This window comes from Festucalex cinctus, chromosome 9 (genome assembly GCF_051991245.1).
Source record: "Festucalex cinctus isolate MCC-2025b chromosome 9, RoL_Fcin_1.0, whole genome shotgun sequence".
Classification (NCBI taxonomy): Eukaryota; Metazoa; Chordata; class Actinopteri; order Syngnathiformes; family Syngnathidae; genus Festucalex; species Festucalex cinctus.
Genome location: NC_135419.1, coordinates 21,586,856 through 21,593,338, shown reverse-complemented (window position 1 = coordinate 21,593,338; position 6,483 = coordinate 21,586,856). Strand labels below are relative to the sequence as shown.

General features: G+C 49.7%; 1 pseudogene; it reads left to right on the top strand.

Annotated features, from left to right (window-relative positions):
- The first annotated feature begins 661 nt into the window (after window positions 1-661).
- Window positions 662-5,000, top strand: LOC144026285 (uncharacterized; annotated as a pseudogene).
- Window positions 5,001-6,483: the final 1,483 nt, after the last annotated feature.

Sequence of the window (6,483 nt, the reverse complement as noted above, 5' to 3'; positions counted from 1 at the left end):
CTCAAGATGTTGGGGGTGAAGGGACTGCACAACAGGCGAGCCATCAAGAACATCAGTGACGCAGCAGAGAAGGCGTCAAGATGGCTGTGGATCAAGCGGGGTGACACGTGGTCACATGCTCTTAAGACACAAGCCGGGACTTGATCAACCCCGGCTGGGTCCCCTGGGCGAGGGTGTCTGTTGTGAGACCCGAAACACCCAATGAACCCAGGTGCCAACACTGATGATGTGTCTTAAGCTGCACCAAAAGTGTATATAATAACTATTTAATCTGGCTAAGCCAGCGACCTCCGGGAAAGGCCGGATGACACCATGAATAGTATGGCGACTGCTGGAGAGACAGCTGACAACTGGAAAGACAGTAACCGGAGCAGAGAGGGCCAGCAACCCAAACTGCAGCATCCGTGAGGGTGCACCCACAAACAAGCTACGGAAAGCCATAAAGAATCATACCCCCAGGAGTGCCCGAGAGGGGGGGAGGATGAGCACTCCAATAGGACTGATAACCAGGTGATGAAACGGAACGGAACAACGACAATGAGTGCAGTCTGTCCATGTGGCAAAGTCTGCAAGAACCCGCGTGGTCTGAAGATCCACCAGACCAAAATGGGATGTGTGACGAGGACGCAGGTGGTGCAACGCACAGGTCTAGTACCTGGTGAGACGCAAGAGGAGCCCGGCCGGGAGTCAACCCACAGTGCCCAGACCCTCTACGCCCCACAAGCCCTACCTCGCTTCAGGCATTCTGAACACCGCCGGGTCTTGTGGCCTGCTGCCAATAAAGGAAGAGAGTGGCACCAGTTTGATGAGGATCTTGACCAAATTCTGGACGCTACTGCAAGAGGAGGAGCAGACCAGAAATTGCTGTCGATGTCCGCTATGATCATCAGCATAGGTGCCGAAAGATTTGGCGTCAAAGAACAACGGGCAACCAGACCCCAAGGGGAGCCAAATCGACGGGAGGTGAAAATCAGCCAGCTGCGGCAGGAGCTTAGACTGCTTGGACGGCAGTTTAAGGTGGCAAGGGAGGAGGATAAGGCTGGGCTAGCAGAGCTCCGTAGCATGGTGAGGAAAAGACTAACCACCCTCCGCCGAGCAGAGTGGCATAGGAGGAGAGGCAGGGAGAGAGCCAGGAGACGGGCAGCCTTCATCTCAAACCCCTTCGGCTTCACCAAGAAGATCCTCGGGCAGAAAAGAAGCGGCCATCTCTCCTGCACCGAAGAGGAAGTCAACAACTACCTCAATGTCTCCTATAGTGACAGTGCAAGAGAGGAAGAACTTGGGCCATGCAGAACCTTGATAACCCCGCCAGAACCCATCGTGGCATTTAACACCAAAGAGCCAACTTTGAAAGAAGTTGAGGAGGTTGTCAGGGCAGCTAGATCAAATTCAGCACCAGGCCCTAGTGGAGTGCCATAGGTAGTCTTCAAGAGGTGCCCCAGACTCTTGAAGAGGCTATGGAGGATCCTCAGGGTCATCTGGAGAAGGGGGAAGGTTGCCCAGCAGTGGAGACATGCAGAGGGTGTATGGATTCCAAAGGAGGAGAGCTCAATAACTATCGAGCAATTCAGAATCATCTCACTCCTCAGTAGAGGTGGGAATCTTGGGGCACCTCACGATTCGATTGCGATTACGATTCAGAGGCGACGATTCGATTATAAAACGATTATTGATTTCCCCCCAGGCAGCAGAAAAAAAACAATGTATTTTGGCGCTTTTAATGTTTCGTACATTAGTTACAAAAATAGTACAAAAGTCCTCTCAGACCTAAATAAACTACTATTTCAGTATCAAGTTAACAGTTCAAAACAGTAAATAAAATACTCAAGTCCTCATTCTGTAACAACAGCTTTTAAGTATATTCAGTCTTCAACAGAATAAAACATAGCATTGAGCAAAAATATATTATTTTTATCCACTCAAAAGTGCACTGAGGTATAAATGAAAGACAATGTGAACTACTACTTCAATACAAATGCCTTAAAAAAAAAGAAGTGCTTTCCTGCTTTTTAAGTTGTGTAAAGATGAACATGTAAACATTAAAGTTTCTCAGAGGTACAAAAAAAAAAAAAAACCTCAAGTGCTTTTCTGCTTTTTAACTTGTGTAAACATGAACGTGTAAACATTAATGGGATCGTTCGGCTTTTTTAACATGAATCTCAATTTGATCCTCACCTCCCGTGTGTGCGATCAGCGCTGACTACGGCGTTGGACGAGAGGAAAATAGTCCAGCAAGCTGGCTGGGGTCTCGGAAATAAAGCGTTTTTCTTCTAAAAACTATTTGTTTTCAAAAGCGTGATACATTTCCACCACAATACTCTTTTCTGAATAAAGTCAGACGCCATTACCGCCAGCCACTACTTTTCTGTTCGTTCGTTCGTATCACTGCGCGGCGCCCTGTAGAACGCTAACCGACGCACTGCAGCCAGCTAGCTGATACTTCCGCCTGAAGTTGTTTGCCTTTTCGGAGCAGGTCTGATCTCACGAAGAGGTGGGTTGGTCAGCTCAGCCATGCTTGTTGTTGTTTTGAATCTCGAGGCGTGAGTTGTGGATGTGTACTCTCGGTCCGTCCCAAAAAGCGTCCCGAAGACCGCGCGCGCTACTGCGTTTCAGTTCCGCGTACTTTTCGCTCGTTTCGCTTCCCTTGGCATATTTATATAATCGGAATTTGGACATTTGTGAATCGTTCTCGATTGTTGCACGGCCGAATCGTGAATAATCTAAGAATCGGAAATTTTGCACACCTCTACTCCTCAGCGTAGAAAGCAAGATATTCTTCAGTATTGTTGCCCGGCGCATGACGGAGTTCCTCCTGAGGAATACATACATTGACACCTCGGTGCAGAAGGGAGGAGTTCCAAAGGTCCCAGGATGCATTGAGCACACGGAAGTTGTCACCCAGCTGATCCGGGAGGCACGAGAGGGCAAAGGAGACCTGGCAGTCCTTTGGCTTGACCTCGCCAATGCCTACGGGTCTATCCCACACAAGCTGGTGGAAGCCTCGCTTGATCGACACCATGTCCCAGACAAGATCAAGGACCTCATACTGGACTATTACAGCTGTTTCAGTTTGAGAGTCACTTCTGGAGCTGTGACATCTGCGTTTCATCGCCTTGAGAAGGGCATCATCACGGGGTGTACCATTTCTGTGGTGTTGTTTTCCTTGGCTATGAATATGCTGGTGAAGTCAGCAGAAGTGGAATGCAGAGGACCACTAAGCAACTCAGGTGTGCGACAGCCCCCCATCAGAGCGTTCATGGATGATCTGACGGTAACGACAACATCAGTCCCGGGTTGTAGATGGATCCTCCAAGGCCTCGTGCATCTCATCAGCTGGGCCAGGATGAACTTCAAGCCAGCCAAGTCCAGGTCTCTGGTGGTGAGGAAGGGGAAAGTCTCAGACAAGTTCCACTTCTTTATAGGAGACACCCAGATTCCATCAGTGGGAGAGAAGCCAGTTAAGAGCCTGGGGAAGATCTACGATAGCACCTTAAAGGACACCGCAGCACTCCGTGCAACTTCAGAGGAGTTGGGGGCCTGGCTGACAGCGGTGGATAAGTCAGGGCTACCAGGCAAGTTTAAAGCTTGGGTATACCAACATGGCATCTTGTCTCGACTCCTCTGGCCAATGCTGGTCTACGACGTGCCAATGACCACCGTCGAGTGCCTCGAGAGGAAGGTTAGCTCTTTCTTGAGGAAGTGGCTGGGCCTTCCACGAAGCCTCAGCAGCATCGCACTGTACGGGAGGAACAACAAGTTGACTCTGCCCTTCAGCAGTCTGAAGGAGGAGTTTATGGTGACCCGAGCGAGAGAGGTGCTGCTGTATAGGGACTCAAGCGACAACAGAGTCTCCTCGGCTGGCATACAGGTGAAGACCGGCAGGAAGTGGTGCGCTCAAGAGGCAGTCGACCAGGCTGAGTCCCGCCTGCGGCACAGCGAGCTGGTGGGACCAGTGGCATGCGGACGAGCAGGACTTGGGAGCAACCCAAGACCTTCCTACAACAAGGCACAGGGGAAGGAGAAGCGCCTGCTTATCCAGGAAGAGGTTCGGGCAGGGGTGGAAGAAGAGCGCTGCAGTAGGACAGTAGGAATGCGGCAGCAGGGGGCGTGGACCCGGTGGGAAGAGGCAGCTCGCCGGAAGATCTCGTGGACAGAGCTTTGGCGATCTGAGCCACACCGGATCAAGTTCCTCATCCAGTCGGTCTACGACGTCCTACCAAGCCCATCCAATCTCCACCACTGGGGCCTGGCTGAGAACCCACTGTGCCCGCTTTGCCAAAGGGTCGGATCGCTGGAGCACATCCTGAGTTGCTGCCCACGAGCACTGGGAGAGGGACGTTACCGCTGGCGTCACGACCAAGTGCTGCGAGTCATTGCGGAGACCATCAGCTCAGGGATCTCCACCAGCAAACACCAACAGCCAGCAAGGCAATCCATCGCCTTCGTCAGAGCTGGGGAGAAACCACAGCAGCATCGGGGTGAAGCAGTTGGTCTCCTGGCAACAGCCCAGGACTGGCAGTTGAAAGTCGACCTAGGGAAACAGCTCAAGTTCCCAGAGAACATCGCGGTGACCACACTCAGGCCTGACATCGTCCTTGTGTCAGAAACAACAAGGCAAGTGGTCCTGCTGGAATTGACTGTTCCCTGGGAAGACAGGATGGAGGAGGCTTTTGAGAGGAAGAGAGCCAAGTATGAGGAGCTGGCAGGTGAATGCCGAAGTAGGGGATGGAAGACCCGGTGCACTCCCATAGAGGTCGGATGCAGAGGATTCGCTGGTCAGTCACTCGTCTGGGCACTCAAGATGTTGGGGGTGAAGGGACTGCACAACAGGCGAGCCATCAAGAACATCAGTGACGCAGCAGAGAAGGCGTCAAGATGGCTGTGGATCAAGCGGGGTGACACGTGGTCACATGCTCTTAAGACACAAGCCGGGACTTGATCAACCCCGGCTGGGTCCCCTGGGCGAGGGTGTCTGTTGTGAGACCCGAAACACCCAATGAACCCAGGTGCCAACACTGATGATGTGTCTTAAGCTGCACCAAAAGTGTATATAATAACTAACAATATCCTCCAGATCGAGGCAAAAAGGTTTACAATATGCAGTGGAGGGTTATAGTCATAATATTAAATTAGCCAGCGAAGGGGAAACATACAGGACGCACGCTAAATCTGAGAAAACCCCACGACCTATACTTCAGATACAACCAGCACAGCATTATGGACCAGTCGTGCTCTTGTACTGCCGGGTAAGTTTTCTTACTTATATTAGTCTAGTATTGTTAAAGTATGAGGATTACTGTTAGGTCAGCAAGTTAGCTAAACCTCGGTGTTTATAGCTAGCTAAACATTAGTGTTTTTTTTTTTTTGTCTTTGAAAGCATCAGATCAGTCATTGTTATTCTTTGTCCATCATAAAAAAATATTTATGTCACCCTAGCCATGGATTTAGTTAAGGTTAACAACCTTTGAGCTGCTCCCTTGTCTGGTTCAACACTTGTACAGCAAGCACAAGGTTGGGATACTCCGGAGACAGGTGTCCGTTCACAAAATGCTGCATGAAAAATGAAAACAAGATAAGCTCGGGGCACTTATTAGGACGCTAAGTTTGCCAAACTTGACGAAGCTTTGTGTTAACGCTAGTTCGCAACATTTAGACAAATGCAAAAGCTAACAGAAGACATTAAACTAACATTAACCACTGACTGAACAAGCTTAACTTAGATGGCAATGACATTCTAGTAATATATATATACGTGGTAAAAAGGGGGGGGGGGGCAGCAAAGTCGATTTTATGGGATGGATGGCACGCCCGACTTGGGTCACCGATATGCCTTTATTTCACTGTGGCCCCAGGATCAAGCATTTATAGTGGGACGGCTGTAGCACACGTTCTTTTCTTTGATATCGTTTTGTTATTGCCCCGAAAGCAAACTACACTACAGCTAGCTAGTTAGCCCGATAGAGTTAGCATATTCTTACCTTAGCACAGTCCGATTTACATACTCCGTAGGCACACCGCTTCATCATTTTGGAGGTCCGGAGCTTGTTAATGGTTGTCACTCTTCTTCCGTAAAGTTTTATGGTGGTTAGCAGTCTCGTAAGCCATCAAATAAAATCAATCAGACTATGGACGTCATCGAGAGCTGAGTAAAGCGTGACGGACTATGCTTACATAGCAACGGTTGCTAAATGTGTGATTGGTCAATGCTCGTTTGGGGGGCGGAGTTTGCGAAAGGTCAATTAGCCGATGTCACTGTGTGTGTGCGTGTGTACGCCACTGACCTGTCTATATGACTGGATAGACAATCGCCCATACACGCCAGTGCAAACCGTTGAAGTCACAGGGCGGCCATCTTGTTACTCCCACCTCGCCAGCAGACTACTGTATATAAACTATAGGCTATATTCACAGCTTGGAGGCAGTTAGGATAAGACCGGAGGTCGGTTACTTTTTTTTTAACAAGTAGAATTCTTTAATACAAAA